Source organism: Phyllobates terribilis, unplaced genomic scaffold (assembly GCF_046119375.1).
Source record: "Phyllobates terribilis strain yellow unplaced genomic scaffold, ASM4611937v1 Scaffold_12__6_contigs__length_324123572, whole genome shotgun sequence".
Lineage (NCBI taxonomy): Eukaryota > Metazoa > Chordata > Amphibia > Anura > Dendrobatidae > Phyllobates > Phyllobates terribilis.
The window spans coordinates 111,650,443-111,675,643 of record NW_027362772.1 but is presented as its reverse complement, the minus strand read 5'-3'; positions in this window follow the sequence as shown (position 1 = coordinate 111,675,643).

Below are 25,201 nucleotides of genomic sequence, written 5' to 3'. Positions count from 1 at the left end.
CCTCATTTAGTGGATTTTTTCACAAAAAAAGTGAAATTTTCAAAAATCCAGAAAAGTGGCTGAAAATGACTAAATATCAAGGACTCATTGGGCGAATTGCTCTGGAACTGAAATCGGAACGCTCACTGACATTTCCCCTATCTGAAAGTCTGATAAACTCCGGAAAAATGACTAATTCCAAAAATAAATTTTTTTAAACTTTTTTCAAATTTACTCCCGTGTGATATATATTCTACACACACACATTTGAAACTCTCCTGGGGTACCCTCGCACATATTATTCCCTCATTTAGTGGATATTTTCACAAAAAAATGAAATTTTCAAAAATCCAGAAAATTGGCTGAAAACGAATAAATATCAAGGACTCATTTGGCGAATCGCTCTGGAACTGAAATGGGAACGCTCACTGACATTTCCTCTATCAGAAAATCTGATAAACGCAGGAAAAATGACTAAGTCCAAAAGAAAAATTTTTTTTAAACATTTTTAAATTTTACCCCTGTGGGATATATATTCTACCCACACACATTTGGAACTCTCCTGGGGTACCCTCACACATATTATTCCCTCATTTAGTGGATATTTTCACAAAAAAAGTGAAATTTTCAAAAATCCAGAAAATTGGCTGAAAACGACGAAATATCAAGGACTCATTTGGCGAATCGCTCTGGAACTGAAATCGGAATGCTCACTGACATTTCCCCTATCTGAAAGTCTGATAAACGCCGGAAAAATGACTAAATCCAAAAGAAAAAATTTTTCAACTTTTTTCAATTTTACCCCCGTGGGATATACATTCTACCCACACACATTTGGATCCCTCCTGGGGTACCCTCACACATATTATTCCCTCATTTAGTGTATATTTTCACAAAAAAGTGAAATTTTCAAAAATCCAGAAAATTGGCTGAAAATGACTAAATATCAAGGACTCAATGGGCGAATCGCTCTGGAACTGAAATCAGAACTCTCACTGACATTTCCCCTATCTGAAACTCCGATAAACGCCGGTAAAATGACTAAGTCCAAAAGAAAAAATTTTTCAACTTTTTTCAATTTTACCCCCGTGGGATATATATTCTACCCACACACATTTGGAACTCTCCTGGGGTACCCTCACACATATTATTACCTCATTTAGTGGATATTTTCACAAAAAAGTGAAATTTTCAAAAATCCAGAAAATTGGCTGAAAACGACTAAATATCAAGGACTCAATGGGCGAATCGCTCTGGAACTGAAATCAGGACACTCACTGACATTTCCCCTATCTGAAAGTCTGATAAACGCCGGAAAAATGACTAAGTCCAAAAAAAATTTTTTTTCAACTTTTTTCAATTTTACCCCCGTGGGATATATATTCTAACCACACACATTTGGAACTCTCCTGGGGTACCCTCACACATATTATTCCCTCATTTAGTGGATATTTTCACAAAAAAGTGAAATTTTCAAAATTCCAGAAAAGTGGCTGAAAACGACTAAATATCAAGGACTCATTGGGCTAATCGCGCTGGAACTGAAATCGGAACGCTCACTGACATTTCCCCTATCTGAAAGTCTGATAAACGCCGGAAAAATGACTAAGTCCAAAAGAAAAAATTTTTCAACTATTTCAATTTTACCCCCGTGGGATATATATTCTACCCACACACATTTGGAACTCTCCTGGGGTACCCTCACACATATTATTCCCTCATTTAGTGGATATTTTCACAGAAAAGTGAAATTTTCAAAAATCCATTAAATTGGCTGAAAACGACTAAATATCAAGGACTCAATGGGCGAATTGCTCTGGAACTGAAATCAGAACGCTCACTGACATTTCCCCTATCTGAAACTCCGATAAACGCCGGTAAAATGACTAAGTCCAAAAGAAAAAATTTTTCAAGTTTTTTCAATTTTACCCCCGTGGGATAGATATTCTACCCACACACATTTGGAACTCTCCTGGGGTACTCTCACACAAATTATTCCCTCATTTAGTGGATATTTTCACAAAAAAAGTGAAATTTTCAAAAATCCAGAAAATTGGCTGAAAACGACGAAATATCAAGGACTCATTTGGCGAATCGCTCTGGAACTGAAATCGGAATGCTCACTGACATTTCCCCTATCTGAAAGTCTGATAAACGCCGGAAAAATGACTAAATCCAAAAGAAAAAATTTTTAAACTTTTTTCAATTTTACCCCCGTGGGATATACATTCTACCCACACACATTTGGAACCCTCCTGGGGTACCCTCACACATATTATTCCCTCATTTAGTGTATATTTTCACAAAAAAGTGAAATTTTCAAAAATCCAGAAAATTGGCTGAAAATGACTAAATATCAAGGACTCAATGGGCGAATCGCTCTGGAACTGAAATCAGAACTCTCACTGACATTTCCCCTATCTGAAACTCCGATAAACGCCGGTAAAATGACTAAGTCCAAAAGAAAAAATTTTTCAACTTTTGTCAATTTTACCCCCGTGGGATATATATTCTATCCACACACATTTGGAACTCTCCTGGGGTACCCTCACACATATTATTACCTCATTTAGTGGATATTTTCATAAAAAAGTGAAATTTTCAAAAATCCAGAAAATTGGCTGAAAACAACTAAATATCAAGGACTCAATGGGCAAATCGCTCTGGAACTGAAATCAGGACACTCACTGACATTTCCCCTATCTGAAAGTCTGATAAACGCCGGAAAAATGACTAAGTCCAAAAAAAATTTTTTTTCAACTTTTTTCAATTTTACCCCCGTGGGATATATATTCTAACCACACACATTTGGAACTCTCCTGGGGTACCCTCACACATATTATTCCCTCATTTAGTGGATATTTTCACAAAAAAGTGAAATTTTCAAAAATCCATTAAATTGGCTGAAAACGACTAAATATCAAGGACTCAATGGGCGAATTGCTCTGGAACTGAAATCAGAACGCTCACTGACATTTCCCCTATCTGAAACTCCGATAAACGCCGGTAAAATGACTAAGTCCAAAAGAAAAAATTTTTCAAGTTTTTTCAATTTTACCCCCGTGGGATAGATATTCTACCCACACACATTTGGAACTCTCCTGGGGTACCCTCACACATATTATTCCCTCATTTAGTGGATATTTTCATAAAAAAGTGAAATTTTCAAAAATCCAGAAAATTGGCTGAAAACAACTAAATATCAAGGACTCATTGGGCAAATCGCTCTGGAACTGAAATCGGAACGCTCACTGACATTTCCCCTATCTGAAAGTCTGATAAACGCCGGTAAAATGACTAAGTCCAAAAGAAAAAATGTTTCAACTTTTTTCAATTTTACCCCCGTGGGATACATATTCTACCCACACACATTTGGAACTCTCCTGGGGTACCCTCACACAAATTATTCCCTCATTTAGTGGATTTTTTCACAAAAAAAGTGAAATTTTCAAAAATCCAGAAAAGTGGCTGAAAATGACTAAATATCAAGGACTCATTGGGCGAATTGCTCTGGAACTGAAATCGGAACGCTCACTGACATTTCCCCTATCTGAAAGTCTGATAAACTCCGGAAAAATGACTAATTCCAAAAATAAATTTTTTTAAACTTTTTTCAAATTTACTCCCGTGTGATATATATTCTACACACACACATTTGAAACTCTCCTGGGGTACCCTCGCACATATTATTCCCTCATTTAGTGGATATTTTCACAAAAAAATGAAATTTTCAAAAATCCAGAAAATTGGCTGAAAACGAATAAATATCAAGGACTCAATGGGCGAATCGCTCTGGAACTGAAATCAGGACACTCACTGACATTTCCCCTATCTGAAAGTCTGATAAACGCCGGAAAAATGACTAAGTCCAAAAAAAATTTTTTTTCAATTTTACCCCCGTGGGATATATATTCTAACCACACACATTTGGAACTCTCCTGGGGTACCCTCACACATATTATTCCCTCATTTAGTGGATATTTTCACAAAAAAGTGAAATTTTCAAAATTCCAGAAAAGTGGCTGAAAACGACTAAATATCAAGGACTCATTGGGCTAATCGCGCTGGAACTGAAATCGGAACGCTCACTGACATTTCCCCTATCTGAAAGTCTGATAAACGCCGGAAAAATGACTAAGTCCAAAAGAAAAAATTTTTCAACTATTTCAATTTTACCCCCGTGGGATATATATTCTACCCACACACATTTGGAACTCTCCTGGGGTACCCTCACACATATTATTCCCTCATTTAGTGGATATTTTCACAGAAAAGTGAAATTTTCAAAAATCCATTAAATTGGCTGAAAACGACTAAATATCAAGGACTCAATGGGCGAATTGCTCTGGAACTGAAATCAGAACGCTCACTGACCTTTCCCCTATCTGAAACTCCGATAAACGCCGGTAAAATGACTAAGTCCAAAAGAAAAAATTTTTCAAGTTTTTTCAATTTTACCCCCGTGGGATAGATATTCTACCCACACACATTTGGAACTCTCCTGGGGTACCCTCACACAAATTATTCCCTCATTTAGTGGATATTTTCACAAAAAAAGTGAAATTTTCAAAAATCCAGAAAAGTGGCTGAAAATGACTAAATATCAAGGACTCATTGGGCGATTTGCTCTGGAACTGAAATCGGAACGCTCACTGACATTTCCCCTATCTGAAAGTCTATTAAACTCCGGAAAGATGACTAATTCCAAAAATAAATTTTTTTCAATTTTTTTCAAATTTACTCCCGTGGGATATTTATTCTACCCACACACATTTGGAACTCTCCTGGGGTACCCTCACACATATTATTCCCTCATTTAGTGGATATTTTCACAAAAAGGTGAAATTTTCAAAAATCCAAAATATTGGCTGAAAACAACTAAATATCAAGGACTCATTGGGCGAATCGCTCTAGAACTGAAATCGGAATGTTCACTGACATTTCTCCTATCTGAAAGTGTGATAAACGCCGGAAAAATGACTAAGTCCAAAAAAAAATTTTTTCAACTTTTTTCAATTTTACCCCGTGGGATATATATTCTAACCAAATACATTTGGAACTCTCCTGGGGTACCCTCACACATATTATTCCCTCATTTAGTGGATATTTTCACAAAAAAGTGAAATTTTCAAAGATCCAAAATATTGGCTGAAAACGACTAAATATCAAGGACTCATTGGGCAAATCGCTCTGGAACTGAAATCGGAACGCTCACTGACATTTCCCCTATCTGAAAGTCTGATAAACACCGGAAAAATGACTAAGTCCAAAAGAAAAAATTTTTTTCAACTTTTTTCAATTTTACCCCCGTGGGATATATATTCTACCCACACACATTTGGAACTCTCCTGGGGTACCCTCACACATATTATTCCCTCATTTAGTGGATATTTTCACAAAAAAACTGAAATTTTCAAAAATCCAGAAAATTGGCTGAAAACGACTAAATATCAAAGACTCATTTGGCGAATCGCTCTGGAACTGAAATCGGAACGCTCACTGACATTTGCTCTATCTGAAAGTCTGATAAACGCCGGAAAAATGACTAAGTCCAAAAAAACATTTTTTTCAATTTTATCCCCGTGGGGTATATATTCTACCCACACACATTTGGAACTCTCCTGGGGTACCCTCACACATATTATTCCCTCATTTAGTGGATATTTTCACAAAAAAACTGAAATTTTCAAAAATCCAGAAAATTGGCTGAAAACGACTAAATATCAAGGACTCATTGGGCGAATCGCTCTAGAACTGAAATTAGAACGCTCACTGACATTTGCTCTATCTGAAAGTCTGATAAACGCCGGAAAAATGACTAAGTCTAAAAAAAAATTTTTTTCAACTTTTTGCAGTTTTATCCCCGTGGGGTATATATTCTACCCACACACATTTGTAACTCTCCTGGGGTACCTTCACACATATTATTCCCTCATTTAGTGGATATTTTGACAAAAAAGTGAAATTTTCAAAAATCCAAAATATTGGCTGAAAATGACTAAATAACAAGGACTCATTGGGCGAATCGCTCTGGAACTGAAATCGGAACGCTCACTGACATTTGCCCTATCTGAAAGTCTGATAAACGTCGGAAAAATGACTAAGTCCAAGAAAAAAAAATTCTCAACGTTTTTCAATTTTACCCCCGCAGGATATATATTCTACAAACACACATTTGGAACTCTCCTGTTGTACCCTCACACATATTATTCCCTCATTTAGTGGATATTTTCACAAAAAAGTGAAATTTTCAAAAATCCAGAAAATTGGCTGAAAACGACTAAATATCAAGGACTCATTGGGCGAATCGCTCTGGAACTGAAATGGAAACGCTCACTGACATTTGCCCTATCTGAAAGTCTGATAAACGCCGGAAAAATAACTAAGTCAAACAAAATTTTTTTTCAACTTTTTTCAATTTTATCCTCGTGGGATTTATATTCTACCCACACACATTTGGAACTCTCCTGGGGAACCTTCACACATATTATTCCCTCATTTAGTGGATATTTTCACAAAAAAAGTGAAATTTTCAAAAATCCAGAAAATTGGCTGAAAACGGCTAAATATCAAAGACTCATTGGGCGAATCGCTCTGGAACTGAAATCAGAACGCTCACTGACATTTGCCCTATCTGAAAGTCTGATAAACGCCGGAAAAATGACTAAATTAAAAAAAAAATATTTTTCAACTTTTTTCAATTTTACCCCCGTGGGATATATATTCTACCCACACACATTTGGAACTCTCCTGTTGTACCCTCACACATATTATTCCCTCATTTAGTGGATATTTTCACAAAAAAGTGAAATTTTCAAAAATCCAAAATATTGGCTGAAAACGACTAAATATCAAGTACTCATTAGTCGAATCGCTCTGGAACTGAAATCGGAACGCTCACTGACATTTGCCCTATCTGAAAGTCTGATAAACGCCGGAAAAATGACTAAGTTCAAAATAAAAAATATTTCAACTTTTTTCAATTTTATCCCCGCAGGATATATATTCTACAAACAAACATTTGGAACTCTCCTGTTGTACCCTCACACATATTATTCCCTCATTTAGTGGATATTTTCACAAAAAAGTGAAATTTTCAAGAATCCTGAAAATTGGCTGAAAATGACTAAATATCAAGGACTCATTGGGCGAATCGCTCTGGAACTGAAATGGAAACGCTCACTGACATTTGCCCTATCTGAAAGTCTGATAAACGCCGGAAAAATGACTAAGTCAAACAAAATTTTTTTTCAACTTTTTTCAATTTTACCCCCGTGGGATATATATTCTACCCACACACATTTGGAACTCTCCTGGGGTACCCTCACACATATTATTCGCTCATTAGTGGATATTTTCACAAAAAAGTGAAATTTTCAAAAATCCAAAATATTGGCTGAAAACGGCTAAATATAAAGGACTCATCGGTCGAATCGCTCTGGGACTGAAATCGGAACGCTCACTGACATTTCCCCTATCTGAAAGTCTGATAAACGCCGGAAAAATGACTAAGTCCAAAAAAAAATTTTTTTTAACTTTTTTCAATTTTATCCTCGTGGGATTTATATTCTACCCACACACATTTGGAACTCTCCTGGGGAACCCTCACACATATTATTCCCTCATTTAGTGGATATTTTCACAAAAAAAGTGAAATTTTCAAAAATCCAGAAAATTGGCTGAAAACGGCTAAATATCAAGGACTCATTGGGCGAATCGCTCTAGAACTGAAATTGGAACGCTCACTGACATTTGCCCTATCTGAAAGTCTGATAAACGCCGGAAAAATGACTAAGTTCAAAATAAAAAATATTTCAACTTTTTTCAATTTTACCCCCGTGGGGTATATATTCTACCCGCACATATTTGGAACTCTCCTGGAGTACCCTCACACATATTATTCCCTCATTTAGTGGATATTTTCACAAAAAAGTGAAATTTTCAAAAATCCAAAATATTGGCTGAAAACGACTAAATATCAAGGACACATTGTGCGAATCGCTCTGGAACTGAAATCGGAACGCTCACTGACATTTGCCCTAACTGAATGTCTGATAAACTTCGGAAAAATGACAGTCCAAGAAAAAAAAATTCTCAACTTTTTTCAATTTTACCCCCGTGGGATATATATTCTACCCACACACATTTGGAACTCTCCTGTTGTACCCTCACACATATTATTCCCTCATTTAGTGGATATTTTCACAAAAAAGTGAAATTTTCAATAATCCAGAGAATTGGCTGAAAACGACTAAATATCAAGGACACATTGGGCGAATCGCTCTGGAACTGAAATCGGAACGCTCACTGACATTTGCTCTATCTGAAAGTCTGATAAACGCCGTAAAAATGAATAAGTCCAAAAAAAAATTTTTTTCAACTTTTTGCAATTTTATCCCCTTGGGGTATATATTCTACGCGCACACATTTGGAACTCTCCTGGAGTACCCTCATTTAGTGGATATTTTCACAAAAAAGTGAAATTTTCAAAAATTCAGAAAATTGACTGAAAACGACTATATATCAAGGACTCATTAGGCGAATCGCTCTGGAACTGAAATCAGAACGCTCACTGACATTTCCCCTATCTGAAAGTCTGATAAAAGCCGGAAAAATGACTAAGTCCAAAAAAAAATTTGTTTCAACTTTTTTCAATTTTATCCCCGCAGGATATATATTCTACAAACACACATTTGGAACTCTCCTGTTGTACCCTCACTTAGTGGATATTTTCACAAAAAAGTGAAATTTTCAAAAATCCAAAATATTGGCTGAAAACGACTAAATATCAAGTACTCATTAGTCGAATCGCTCTGGAACTGAAATCGGAACGCTCACTGACATTTGCCCTATCTGAAAGTCTGATAAACGCCGGAAAAATGACTAAGTCCAAAGAAAAAATTTTTTCAACTTTTTTCAATTTTATCCCCGTGGGATTTATATTCTACCCACACACATTTGGAACTCTCCTGGAGTACTCTCACTTAGTGGATATTTTCACAAAAAAGTGAAATTTTCAAAAATTCAAAACATTGGCTGAAACCGACTAAATATCAAGGACTCATTGGGCAAATCGCTCTGGAACTGAAATCGGAACGCTCACTGACATTTGCCCTATCTGAAAGTCTGATAAACGCCGGAAAAATGACTACGTCAAACAAAATTTTAGTTCAACTTTTTTCAATTTTACCCCCGTGGATATATATTCTGCCCACACACATTTGGTACTCTCCTGGCGTACCCTCACACATATTATTCCCTCATTAGTGGATATTTTCACAAAAAAGTGAAATTTTCAAAAATCCAAAATATTGGCTGAAAACGACTAAATATCAAGGACTCATTGGGCGATTCGCTCTGGAACTGAAGTCGGAACGCCCACTGACATTTGCTGTATCTGAAAGTCTGATAAACGCCGGAAAAATGACTAAGTCAAACAAAATTTTTTTTCAACTTTTTTCAATTTTACCCCCGTGGGATATATATTCTACCCACACACATTTGGAACTCTCCTGTTGTACCCTCACACATATTATTCCCTCATTTAGTGGATATTTTCACAGAAAAGTGAAATTTTAAAAAATCCAGAAAATTGGCTGAAAACGACTAAATATCAAGGACACATTGGGCGAATCGCTCTGGAACTGAAATCGAAACGCTCACTGACATTTGCTCTATCTGAAAGTCTGATAAACGTCGGAAAAATGACTAAGTCCAAAAAAAAAATTTTTTCAATTTTATCCCCGTGGGGTATATATTCTACCCGCACATATTTGGAACTCTCCTGGAGTACCCTCACACATATTATTCCCTCATTTAGTGGATATTTTCACAAAAAAGTGAAATTTTCAAAAATCCAAAATATTGGCTGAAAACGGCTAAATATCAAGGACTCATCGGTCGAATCGCTCTGGGACTGAAATCGGAACGCTCACTGACATTTCCCCTATCTGAAAGTCTGATAAACGCCGGAAAAATGACTAAGTCCAAAGAAAAAATTTTTTCAACTTTTTTCAATTTTATCCTCGTGGGATTTATATTCTACCCACACACATTTGGAACTCTCCTGGGGAACCCTCACACATATTATTCGCTCATTAGTGGATATTTTCACAAAAAAGTGAAATTTTCAAAAATCCAAAATATTGGCTGAAAACGGCTAAATATCAAGGACTCATTGGGCGAATCGCTCTGGAACTGAAATCAGAACGCTCACTGACATTTGCCCTATATGAAAGTCTGATAAACGCCGGAAAAATGACTAAGTTCAAAAAAAAATATTTTTCAACTTTTTTCAATTTTACCCACGTGGTATATATATTCTACCCACACACATTTGGAACTCTCCTGGGGTACCCTCACGCATATTATTCCCTCATTTAGTGGATATTTTCACAAAAAAGTGAAATTTTCAAACATCCGGAAAATTGGCTGAAAACGACTAAATATCAAGGACACATTGGGCGAATCGCTCTGGAACTGAAATCGGAACGCTCACTGACATTTGCCCTAACTGAATGTCTGATAAACTTCGGAAAAATGACAGTCCAAGAAAAAAAAATTCTCAACTTTTTTCAATTTTACCCCCGTGGGATATATATTCTACCCACACACATTTGGAACTCTCCTGTTGCACCCTCACACATATTATTCCCTCATTTAGTGGATATTTTCACAAAAAAGTGAAATTTTCAAAAATCCAGAAAATTGGCTGAAAACGACTAAATATCAAGGACACATTGGGCGAATCGCTCTGGAACTGAAATCGGAACGCTCACTGACATTTGCTCTATCTGAAAGTCTGATAAACGCCGGAAAAATGACTAAGTTCAAAATAAAAAATATTTCAACTTTTTTCAATTTTACGCCTGTGGGATATATATTCTACCCTCACACATTTGGAACTCTCCTATTGTACCCTCACACATATTATACCCTCATTTAGTGGATATTTTCACAAAAAAGTGAAATTTTCAAAAATCCAGAAAATTAGCTGAAAACAATTAAATATCAAGGACTCATTGGGCGAATCGCTCTGGAACTGAAATCGGAACGCTCACTGACATTTGCTCTATCTGAAAGTCTGATAAACGCCGTAAAAATGACTAAGTCCAAAAAAAAAATTTTTTCAACTTTTTGCAATTTTATCCCCGTGGGGTATATATTCTACTCGCACACATTTGGAACTCTCCTGGAGTACCCTCACTTAGTGGATATTTTCACAAAAAAGTGAAATTTTCAAAAATCCAGAAAATTGGCTGAAAACGACTAAATATCAAGGACTCATTGGGCGAATCGCTCTGGAACTGAAATTGGAACGCTCACTGACATTTCCCCTATCTGAAAGTCTGACAAAAGCTGGAAAAATGACTAAGTCCAAAAAAAAATTTGTTTCAACTTTTTTCAATTTTACCCCCGTGGGATATATATTCTACCCACACACATTTGGAACTCTGGTGGGGTACCCTCACACATATTATTCCCTCATTTTGTGGATATTTTCACAAAAAAGTGACATTTTCAAAAATTCAGAAAATTGGCTGAAAACGACTCATCTATCAAGGACTCATTAGGCAAATCGCTCTGGAACTGAAATCAGAACGCTCACTGACATTTCCCCTATCTGAAAGTCTGATAAAAGCCGGAAAAATGACTAAGTACAAAAAAAAATTTGTTTCAACTTTTTTCAATGTCAGAACGCTCACTGACATTTGCCCTATCTGAAAGTCTGATAAACGCCAGAAAAATGACTAAGTCCAAGAAAAAAAAATTCTCAACTTTTTTCAATTTTATCCCCGCAGGATATATATTCTACAAACACACATTTGGAATTCTCCTGTTGTACCTTCACACATATTATTCCCTCATTTAATGGATATTTTCACAAAAAAGTGAAATTTTCAAAAATCCAGAAAATTGGCTGAAAACGACTAAATATCAAGGACTCATTGGGCGAATCGCTCTGGAACTGAAATGGAAACGCTCACTGACATTTGCCCTATCTGAAAGTCTGATAAACGCCGGAAAAATGACTAAGTCAAACAAAATTTTTTTTTCAACTTTTTTCAATTTTACCCCCGTGGGATATATATTCTACCCACACACATTTGGAACTCTCCTGAGGTACCCTCACACATATTCTTCCTTCATTAGTGGATATTTTCACAAAAAAGTGAAATTTTCAAAAATCCAAAATATTGGCTGAAAACGTCTAAATATCAAGGACTCATCGGTCGAATCGCTCTGGGACTGAAATCAGAACGCTCACAGACATTTCCCCTATCTGAAAGTCTGATAAAAGCCGGAAAAATGACTAAGTCCAAAAAAAATTTGTTTAAACTTTTTTCAATTTTACCCCCGTGGGATATATACTCTACCCACACACATTTGGAACTCTCCTTGGGTACCCTCACACATATTATTCCCTCATTTAGTGGATATTTTCACAAAAAAGTGAAATTTTCAAAAATCCAGAAAATTGACAGAAAACGACTACATATGAAGGACTCATTGGGCGAATCGCTCTGGAACTGAATTCGGAACGCTCACTGACATTTGCCCTATCTGAAAGTCTGATAAACGTCAGAAAAATGACTAAGTCCAAAAAAAAATGTTTTAAACTTTTTTCAATTTTACCCCCGTTGTATATATATTCTACCCACACACATTTGTAACTCTCCTGGGGTAGCCTCACACATATTATTCCCTCATTTAGTGGATATTTTCACAAAAAAGTGAAATTTTCAAAAATTCAAAACATTGGCTGAAACCGACTAAATATCAAGGACTCATTGGGCAAATCGCTCTGGAACTGAAATCGGAACGCTCACTGACATTTGCCCTATCTGAAAGTCTGATAAACGCCGGAAAAATGACTACGTCAAACAAAATTTTAGTTCAACTTTTTTCAATTTTACCCCCGTGGATATATATTCTGCCCACACACATTTGGTACTCTCCTGGGGTACCCTCACACATATTATTCCCTCATTAGTGGATATTTTCACAAAAAAGTGAAATTTTCAAAAATCCAAAATATTGGCTGAAAACGACTAAATATCAAGGACTCATAGGGCGATTCGCTCTGGAACTGAAATCGGAACGCCCACTGACATTTGCTGTATCTGAAAGTCTGATAAACGCTGGAAAAATGACTAAGTCCAAAAAAAAAGTTTTTTCAACTTTTTTCAATTTTACCCCCGTGGGATATATATTCTACCCACACACATTTGGAACTCTCCTGGGGTACCCTCACACATATTATTCCCTCATTTAGTGAATATTTTCACAAAAAAGTGAAATTTTCAAAAATCTAGAAAATTGACTGAAAACGACTAAATATCAAGGACTCATTGGGAGAATCGCTCTGGAACTGAAATCGGAACGCTCACTGACATTTGCTCTATCTGAAAGTCTGATAAACGCCGGAAAAATGACTAAGTCCAAAAAAAAATTTTTTTCAACTTTTTTCAATTTTACCCCCGTGGGACATATATTCTACCCACACACATTTGGAACTCTCCTGGGGTACCCTCACACATATTATTCCCTCATTTAGTGGATATTTTCACAAAAAAGTGAAATTTTCAAAAATCCAGAAAATTGGCTGAAAACGACTAAATATCAAGGACTCATTTAGCGAATCGCTCTGGAACTGAAATCGGAATCCTCACTGACATTTCCCCTATCTGAAAGTCTGATAAACGCCGGAAAAATGACTAAGTCCAAAAAAAAATTGTTTTCAACTTTTTTCAATTTTATCCCGTTGGGGCATATATTCTACCCACACACATTTGGAACTCTCCTGGGGTACCCTCACACATATTATTCCCTCATTTAGTGGATATTTTCACAAAAAAGTGAAATTTTCAAAAATCCAAAATATTGGCTGAAAGCGACTAAATATCAAGGACTCAATGGGCAAATCATTCTGGAACTGAAATCGGAACGCTCACTGACATTTGCCCTATCTGAAAATGTGATAAACGCCGGAAAAATGACTAAGTCAAACAAAATTTTTTTTCAACTTTTTTCAATTTTACCCCCGTGGGATACATATTCTACCCACACACATTTGGAACTCTCCTGTTGTACCCTCACACATATTATTCCCTCATTTAGTGGATATTTTCAAAAAAAAGTGAAATTTTCAAAAATCCAGAAAATTGGCTGAAAACGACTAAATATCATGGACTCATTGGGTGAATCGCTCTGGAACTGAAATCGGAATGCTCACTGATATTTGCTCTATCTGAAAGTCTGATAAACGCCGGAAAAATGACTAAGTCCAAAAAAAATATTTTTTCAACTTTTTTCAATTTTACCCCCGTGGGATATATATTCTATCCACACACATTTGGAACTCTCCTGGGGTACCCTCACACATATTATTCCCTCATTTAGTGGATATTTTCACAAAAAAGTGAAATTTTCAAAAATCCAGAAAATTGACTGAAAACGACTAAATATCCTGGACTCATTGGGCGAATCGCTCTGGAACTGAAATCGGAATGCTCACTGATATTTGCTCTATCTGAAAGTCTGATAAACGCCGGAAAAATGACTAAGTCCAAAAAAAATATTTTTTCAACCTTTTTCAATTTTATCCCCGTGGGGTATATATTCTACCCACGCACATTTGGAACTCTCCTGGAGTACCCTCACACATATTATTCCCTCATTTAGTGGATATTTTCACAAAAAAAGTGAAATTTTCAAAAATCCAGAAAATTGGCTGAAAACGACTAAATGTCAAGGACTCAATGGGCGAATCGCTCTGGAACTGAAATCGGAGCGCCCACTGACATTTGCCCTAACTGAAAGTCTGATAAACGCCGGAAAAATGACTGAATCCAAGAAAAAAAATTTTTCAACTTTTTTCAATTTTACCCCCGTGGGGTATATATTCTACCCATACACATTTGGAACTCTCCTGGGGTACCCTCACACATATTATTCCCTCATTTAGTGGATATTTTCACAAAAAAGTGAAATTTTCAAAAATCCAGAAAATTGGCTGAAAACGACTAAATATCATGGACTCATTGGGCGAATCGCTCTGGAACTGAAATCGAAACGCTCACTGACATTTGCCCTATCTGAAAGTCTGATAAACGCCGGAAAAATGACAAAGTCCAAAAAAAAATTTTTTTAAACTTTTTTGAATTTTACCCCCGTGGGATATATATTCTATCCACACACATTTGGAACTCTCCTGGGGTTCCCTCACACATATTATTCCCTCATTTAATGGATATTTTCACAAAAAAGTGAAATTTTCAAAAATCCAGAAAATTGGCTGAAAACGACTAAATATCAAGGACTCATTGGGAGAATCGCTCTGGAACTGAAATCGGAAAGCTCACTGACATTTGCTCTATCTGAAAGTCTGATAAACGCCGGAAAAATGACTAAGTCCAAAAAAAAAATCTTTTCAACTTTTTTTCAATTTTACCCCCGTGGGACATATATTCTACCAACACACATTTGGAACTCTACTGGGGTACCCTCACACATATTATTCCCTCATTTAGTGGATATTTTCACAAAAAAGTGACATTTTCAAAAATCCAGAAAATTGGCTGAAAACGACTAAATATCAAGGACTCATTTAGCGAATCGCTCTGGTACTGAAATCTGAATGCTCACTGACATTTCCCCTATCTGAAACTCTGATAAACGCCGGAAAAATGACTAAGTCCAAGAAAAAATTTTTTTCAACTTTTTTCAATTTTACCCCTGTGTGATATATTTTCTACGCGCACACATTTGGAACTCTCCTGGAGTACCCTCACACATATTATTCCCTCATTTAGTGGATATTTTCACAAAAAAGTGAAATTTTCAAAAATACAGAAAATTGGCTGAAAACAACTAAATATCAAGGACTCATTGGGCGAATCGCTATGTAACTGAAATCGGAATGCTCACTGACATTTGCCCTTTCTGAAAGTCTGATAAACGTCGGAAAAATGACTAAGTCTAAGAAAAAAAAATTCTCAACTTTTTTCAATTTTACCCCCGTGGGATATATATACTACCAACACACATTTGGAACTCCCTGGGGTACCCTCACACATATTATTCCCTCATTTAGTTAATATTTTCACAAAAAAGTGAAATTTTCAAAAATCCAGAAAATTGGCTGAAAACGACTAAATATCAAGGACTCATTGGTCGAATCGCTCTGGAACTGAAATCGGAATGCTCACTGACAATTGCTCTATCTGAAAGTCTGATAAACGCCGGAAAAATGACTAAGTACAAAAAAAAAATTTTCAACTTTTTCCAATTTTCCCCCCGTGGGATATATATTCTACCCACACACATTTGGAACTCTCCTGGGGTACCCTCACACTTATTATTCCCTCATTTAGTGGATATTTTCACAAAAAAGTGAAATTTTCAAAAATCCAGAAAATTGGCTGAAAATGACTAAATATCAAGGAATCATTGGGCGAATCGCTCTGGAACTGAAATCAGAACACTCACTGACATTTCCCCTATATGAAAGTCTGATAAATGACGGAAAAATGACTGAGTCCAAGAAAAAAAATTTTTCAACTTTTTTCAATTTTACCCCCGTGGGATGTATATTCTACCCACACACATTTGGAACTCTCCTGGGGTACCCTCACACATATTATTCCCTCATTTAGTGGATATTTTCACAAAAAAGAGAAATTTTCAAAAATCCAGAAAATTGGCTGAAAACGACTAAATATCAAGGAATCATTGGGCGAATCGCTCTGGAACTGAAATTGGAATGCTCACTGACATTTCCCCTATCTGAAAGTCTGATAAACGCCGGAAAAATGACTGAGTCCAAGAAAAAATTTTTTTAAACTTTTTTCAATTTTACCCCCGTGGGATATATATTCTACTCACACACATTTGGAACTCTCCTGGGGTACCCTTACACATATTATTCCCTCATTTAGTGGATATTTTCACAAAAAAGTGAAATTTTCAAAAATCCAGAAAATTGGCTGAAACCGACTAAATATCAAGGAATCATTGGGCGAATCGCTCTGGAACTGAAATCGGAACGCTCACTGACATTTCACTTATCTGAAAGTCTGATAAACGCCGGAAAAATGACTAAGTCCAATAAAAAAAATTTTTCAACTTTTTTCAATTTTACCCCCGTCCGATATATATTCTACCCACACACATTTGGAACTCTCCTGGGGTACCCTCACACATATTATTCCCTCATTTAGTGGATATTTTCACAAAAAAGTGAAATTTTCAAAAATCCAGAAAATTGGCTGAAAACGGCTAAATATCAAAGACTCATTGAGCGAATCACTCTGGAACTGAAATCGGAACGCTCACTGACATTTCCCTTATCTGAAAGTCTGATAAACGCCGGAAAAATGACTAAGTCCAAGAAAAAAAAATTTTCAACTTTTTTCAATTTTACCCCCGTGGAATATATATTCTACCCACACACATTTTGAACTCTCCTGGGGTACCCTCACACATATTATTCCCTCATTTAGTGGATATTTTCACAAAAAAGTGAAATTTTCAAAAATCCAGAAAATTGGCTGAAAACGACTAAATATCAAGGAATCACTGGGCGAATCGCTCTGGAACTGAAATCAGAACGCTCACTGACATTTGCCCTGTCTGAAAGTCTGATAAAAGCCAGAAAAATGACTAAGTCCAAAAAAAAAAATGTCTCCACTTTTTTCAATTTTACCCCCGTGGGATATATATTCTTCCCACACACATTTGGAACTCTCCTGGGGTACCCTCACACATATTATTCCCTCATTTAGTGGATATTTTCACAAAAAAGTGAAATTTTCAAAAATCCAGAAAATTGGCTGAAAATGACTAAACATCAAGGAATCATTGGGCGAATCGCTCTGGAACTGAAATCAGAATGCTCACTGACATTTCCCCTATCTGAAAGTCTGATAAACGCCGGAAAAATGACTAAGTCCATAAAAAATATTTTTTCAACCTTTTTCAATTTTATCCCCGTGGGGTATATATTCTACCCACGCACATTTGGAACTCTCCTGGAGTACCCTCACACATATTATTCCCTCATTTAGTGGATATTTTCACAAAAAAAGTGAAATTTTCAAAAATCCAGAAAATTGGCTGAAAACGACTAAATATCAAGGACTCATTGGGCTAATCGCTTTGGAACTGAAATCAGAATCCTCACTGACATTTCCCCTATCTGAAAGTCTGATAAACGCCGGAAAAATGACTAAGTCCAAAAAAAAATGTTTTCAACTTTTTCAATTTTACCCCCATGGTATATATATTCTACCCACACACATTTGGAACTCTACTGTTGTACCCTCACACATATTATTCCCTCATTTAGTGGATATTTTCACAAAAAAGTGAAATTTTCAAAAATCCAGAAAATTGGCTGAAAACGACTAAATGTCAAGGACTCATTAGGCGAATCGCTCTGGAACTGAAATCGGAGCGCCCACTGACATTTGCCCTATCTGAAAGTCTGATAAACGCCGGAAAAATGACTGAATCCAAGAAAAAAAATTTTTCAACTTTTTTCAATTTTACCCCCGTGGGGTATATATTCTACCCACACACATTTGGAACTCTCCTGGGGTACCCTCACACATATTATTCCCTCATTTAGTGGATATTTTCACAAAAAAGTGAAATTTTCAAAAATCCAGAAAATTGGCTGAAAACGACTAAATATCATGGACTGATTGGGCGAATCGCTCTGGAACTGAAATCGAAACGCTCACTGACATTTGCCCTATCTGAAAGTCTGATAAACGCCGGAAAAATGACAAAGTCCAAAAAAAAATTTTTTTAAACTTTTTTGAATTTTACCCCCGTGGGATATATATTCTATCCACACACATTTGGAACTCTCCTGGGGTTCCCTCACACATATTATTCCCTCATTTAATGGATATTTTCACAAAAAAGTGAAATTTTCAAAAATCCAGAAAATTGGCTGAAAACGACTAAATATCAAGGACTCATTGGGAGAATCGCTCTGGAACTGAAATCGGAAAGCTCACTGACATTTGCTCTATCTGAAAGTCTGATAAACGCCGGAAAAATGACTAAGTCCAAAAAAAAATTTTTTTCAACTTTTTTCAATTATATCCCCGTGGGGTATATATTCTACCCACACACATTTGGAACTTTTCCTGGGGTACCCTCACACATATTATTCCCTCATTTAGTGGATATTTTCACAAAAAAGTGAAATTTTCAAAAATCCAGAAAATTGGCTGAAAACGACTAAATATCAAGGAATCATTGGGCGAATCGCTCTGGAACTGAAATTGGAATGCTCACTGACATTTCCCCTATCTGAAAGTCTGATAAAAGCCGGAAAAATGGCTAAGTCCAAGAAAAAAAATTCTCAACTTTTTTCAATTTGAACCCAGTGGGATATATATTGTACGCACACACATTTGGAACTCTCCTGGGGTACCCTCACACATATTATTCCCTCATTTAGTGGATATTTTCACAAAAAAGTGAAATTTTCAAAAATCTAGAAAATTGGCTGAAAACGACTAAATATCAAGGAATCATTGGGCGAATCGCTCTGGAACTGAAATCGGAACGCTCACTGACATTTCCCCTATCTGAAAGTCTGATAAACGCCGGAAAAATGACTAAGTCCAAGAAAAAAATTTTTTCAACTTTTTTCAATTTTACCCCCGTGGGATATATATTCTACCCAAACACATTTGGAACTTTCCTGGGGTACCCTCACACATATTACTCCCTCATTTAGTGGATATTTTCGCAAAAAAGTGAAATTTTCAAAAATCCAGAAAATTGGCTGAAAACGACGAAATATCAAGGAATCATTGGGCGAATTGCTCTGGAACTGAAATTGGAATGGTCACTGACATTTCTCCTATCTGAAAGTCTGATAAACGCCGAAAAAATGACTGAGTCCAAGAAAAAAAAATTTTCAACTTTTTTCAATTTTACCCCCGTGGGATATATATTCTACCCACACACAATTGGAACTCTCCTGGGGTACCCTCACACATATTATTCCCTCATTTAGTGGATATTTTCACAAAAAAGTGAAATTTTCAAAAATCCAGAAAATTGGCTGAAACCGACTAAATATCAAGGAATCATTGGACGAATCGCTCTGGAACTGAAATCAGAACGCTCACTGACATTTCCCCTATCTGAAAGTCTGATAAAAGCCAGAAAAATGACTAAGTCCAAAAAAAAAAATGTTTCAACTTTTTTCAATTTTACCCCCGAGGGATATATATTCTTCCCACACACATTTGGAACTCTCCTGGGGTACCCTCACACATATTATTCCCTCATTTAATGGATATTTTCACAAAAAAGTGAAATTTTCAAAAATCCAGAAAATTGGCTGAAAACGACTAAATATCAAGGAATCATTGGGCAAATCGCTCTGGAACTGAAATCAGAATGCTCACTGACATTTGCCCTATCTGAAAGTCTTATAAACGTCGGAAAAATGACTAAGTCCAAGAAAAAAAAATTCTCAACTTTTTTCAGTTTTACCCCCGTTGGATATATATTCTACCCACACACATTTGGAACTCTCCTGGGGTACCCTCACACATATTATTCCCTCATTTAGTGGATATTTTCACAAAAAAGTGACATTTTAAAAAATCCAGAAAATTGGCTGAAAACGACTCAATATCAAGGAATCATTGGGCGAATCGCTCTGGAACTGAAATCAGAACGCTCACTGACACTTGCTCTCTCTGAAAGTCTGATAAACGCCGGAAAAATGACTAAGTCCAAAAAAAAATTTTTTTTAACTTTTTTCAATTTTACCTCCGTGGGATATATATTCTACCCACACACATTTGGAACTCTCCTGGGGTACCCTCACACATATTATTCCCTCATTTAGTGGATATTTTCACAAAAAAGTGACATTTTCAAAAATCCAGAAAATTGGCTGAAAACGACTAAATATCAAGGACTCATTGAGCGAATCGCTCTGGAACTGAAATCGGAATGCTCACTGACATTTCCCCTATCTGAAAGTCTGATAAACGCCGGAAAAATGGCTAAGTTCAAGAAAAAAAAATTCTCAAATTTTTTCAATTTGAACCCCGTGGGATATATATTGTACGCACACACATTTGGAAATCTCCTGGGGTACCCTCACACATATTATTCCCTCATTTAGTGGATATTTTCATAAAAAAGTGAAATTTTCAAAAATCCAGAAAATTGGCTGAAAACGACTAAATATCAAGGAATCATTGGGTGAATCTGAAAGTCTGATAAACGCCGGAAAAATGACTCCCAAAAAAAAATTTTTTCAACTTTTTTCAATTTGTTTTACAATAATTTTTTATTTTTGAAAAAACAAACATTTAACAAGGGAAATGGTAACGTTAACATAAGTATAAGTATAAGTAAAATGATTAAGAAGGTAGACGGAAGGAAATGGTAAGGGGACTAAGGGAGGATTAGGGGAGGGATGGGAACACTCGGGTGGAATAAACAAGGAAAATGGGAAGAAATTTAATCGTCATGTGGTGAAGTATTTTAAAGAAGTATAGAGGTATAGGGAGAAACCAGAGTCAGAAATTATCTGTATCAACATAAGTTAATAACAATAATAATAGTAACATCATCGATTTAACTTGAGATCATATACACTAGGTAAATGCTAAAATGACACACAACTTATGGTTATCAATATTAAGAAGCACAGGGAAATGTAGTTGACCAAATGTCCCATTTCCTTGAGAATCTATATAGATTGTTGTTAATAGTTGCAAACCTTTGTTCATAAATTCTGTGGTGATTCATTTTGTCAACCAGCTCCTCCACCGTAGGGATATGTGACTTCTTCCAATTGAATGCCAATGCGTTTTTACAAACCAGAAGTAAATGAATTATAATAGACCTTTCATGGGATTTGTAAGATTCTAAATCTAAAGATAATAAAGCTAGTTGAGTGGTCAGGGTGAAAGGTCCGTTCAATAGATCACATAGTAAGATTGAGATCTGTGCCCAAAAATTCCGAACTTTGGGGCAACTCCAAAAAAGATGGAGATTATCCCCTCTGAGCCCACAATTTCGCCAACATAGGGGAGAATTGCTAGACTTTATATGATGGAGTCTGATCGGGGTATAGTACCATCTAGTCAGAATTTTAAAGTATTCCTCTAGTAGTGGCATAGAAATGTTAGAGGTTTGGGTATAAGAGATAGCGTTCTCCCATTGGTCAGTAGAGAAAGAGAGTTTTAAATCTTTTTCCCATCGGAGCATATAAAGATTCTTTATAAATAATGAGTCATCATTAAAGTTGTTGTATATATGCCGCAAGCTCCAGAAAATTTTATGAGTTGGGTTACATAACAGATTTGCCGAGGTTTCAGAAATGAAGATTTTGTTTGAAATAAATTTAAGGATGATTCCCTTTAAGTGGGAGTAGAGGAAAAAATCAGAAGATGGCAAACCAAATTTTATTTTAAGAGTTTGGAAAGGTAAGATAGTGGAGTTTTCACATAAGTCTTTAATTTTCCTCAGCCCTTTACTTTCCCAATCAGTTGGTATGAAAGAGTCGTGTAGGGAAGCTACAAAAGAAATTGAGAAATTTTTTATAAGAGTAAGGTTATTCGCATTAAGATCTATAGGAGGAATTCTTTTTTTCCGTTTTGCGATTTTTTTCCAGGCTCCTATGATCGCCTGAAAAATAGGATGGGTTGGATCATGTGTGGTTTTTTGAAAAGATGTCTGAATAAAAGTTCACGGGGGGGGAATTATTGTTTAGGAATGACTCCAGCGTTGTCCAAGCCGGGGGGTTAGTGTTATTGAACCAATTTGCGCTCTGTTTAACCAGATTTGCTAAATAATAGGCAAATATGTTAGGATGGCCAAGACCTCCATTGCGTTTGTTCCTGTATAGACTGTTAGCAGAGATTCTCACTCTCTTCTTATCCCAAATATAGGAATTTATCTGAGCTTGGATTTTTTTAATGGAAATGTAGGGGATTGTTAGGGGCAAATTACGGAAGATATATAAAATTTTAGGTAAAGTAAACATTTTGATTGAAAGAATTTTACCCCACCATGAAAGGTCCCTTCTCGCAAAATCCGAAACATCCCTCTGGACAATATCATTAATTAAATTTAGGTTGGCGGAGATTGTTGAGTCAATGTTTTTCCCAATGATGATCCCGAGATAAGTCAGGTTTCTTTTGGCCCACCCAAAAGATGTGTTTAAATGCAGAGTTTTTTTGGATTGTTGGTCTAAATTGATGTTTAGAAGTTTTGATTTTTCATTATTAATTTTAAAATAAGAGATCAAAGAAAATGATTTCAGGATATTTGAAACTTCTGTGATTGAATTTGTTGGATCTAACAGGGAGAGTATGATATCATCCGCGAAGAGACTAATTTTGAACTGGCGAGAAGGGGTAGAAATACCTTTAATGTTGGGGTTCTCCCTGATTTTCTGGGCAAGTGGTTCCATGGCCAGGGCGAAGAGATGGGGGGAAAGGGGACAACCTTGCCTGGTACCATTCGTGATGGGGATAGGGTTTGAAAGATAATTATTTGTGTATATTTTTGCTTGAGGATTGGAATATAGGGCCATGACTGAAGAGAGAAAACAACTATTGAAGCCAAATTTAATAAGGGATTGTTTCAGGTATAGCCAATTTATTCTGTCAAATGCCTTTTCAGCGTCTAAGGCTAATAAAGTAGTTGGAATTTTTGAAGTATTTACTAGTTTAATAATATTCAGGAGTCTTCTGGTACCGTCAGTTGCTTGTCTCCCACCAACGAAGCCAATCTGGTCATCATTGATGAGATTCGGTAAGATATTTGATAATCGGTTAGCCAGAATCTTCGAATATATCTTAATGTCTGTATTTATCAAGGAAATAGGCCTGTAGTTTTTTACGTTGTCCTTTTCCTCTTTTGATTTAGGTATTAATGTAATGGTAGCTTCCAGCATTTCTGGAGGAAAAGAGCCCTTGGAGGATGCGTGGTTAAAAGTTTTAGTGAGATAAGGGGAGAGATGTTTATAAAAAGCTTTATAGTACTCGTTGATAAACCCATCTGGACCCGGGGCCTTGAAGGGCTTTAGTTGCTTAATTGTATTTGTAGTTTCAAGGTTGGAAAAGGGTTGGTTCAAAGTCTCGAGGTCCAGAGGGTTCAGTTTAGGTAAATTGATTGAGGAAAGAAAATTATTAATTAAATCTGAGTTTGGTTGGGGGGTCAAAGGGTCTGAGTTGATGTTGTATAATTTTTTATAAAATTCCGCAAATTGATTCGCAATATCTTTTGGGTGGAAATATATTGTACCGTTTACATTTCTAATTTTATCAATTCTATTGGAGGCTCTTTTCTGTTTAACGATACGGGCCATAAAATGAGTAGGCTTGTTTAAAGCGACATAATAGTTAAGTTTGGATTTTTGAATAATTGAATCGTAGGAGGCCAAAATTTCAGATTTTAGTTCCACCCTTAAATTTAATAGATCTTTTTGAATTGTTGGAGAGAGGGAGGGGAGATTGATTTGAGATAGTTCTTTTTCTTTGATTAGTTTATGAAGAGAGATTATTTTTCGTCTGTTTTCTTTTTTTTCGGAGGAGGAAATCTGCATTAGAATGTCACGGAGGACGGCCTTATGAGCACACCAAATTGAGAATGGGTTGGACAACTCTGGAGTATCATTTTCTTTAACGTAATTAGCAATAGCATTCTCTATTACTATTTTATTCTTGGGATTATGTATAATAGATAATTTACATTTCCATAGGAATCCATTTTTTAAACAAGGGCCAAGAAGAATTTCGCTTATTACGGGAGCATGATCTGAAAGGGATCTGTAACCAATAGAAATGTCGGAGAATTTGGGGAGAGTAAAAATGTCTGATAGTATTAGATCTATTCTAGAGGCTGTCTGGTGGGCGTCCGAAAAATGAGAAAACTCCTTAGTGTTATGTTCTGCTACCAAAGCTAAGGAAAGAGAGGAGATCTGTCCCTACTATAAGACTCAGCTGAATCCCTACGATGTAACAGGGAACCTGATCCTGCGATCAGACCTGCTAAAGTCCTAATCTAGTCTGTACGGAGACCTATAGATTTGGGGAGGGAATCCCTACAAGTACTAAGGACTGGGAGGAATATGGGACACCTCCTAACAGAAATAGCAGCAGACAGACGAACAAACAAAATAGATAGAACCTAGAGGTCCGTAGACCAAGCAAACTAACAG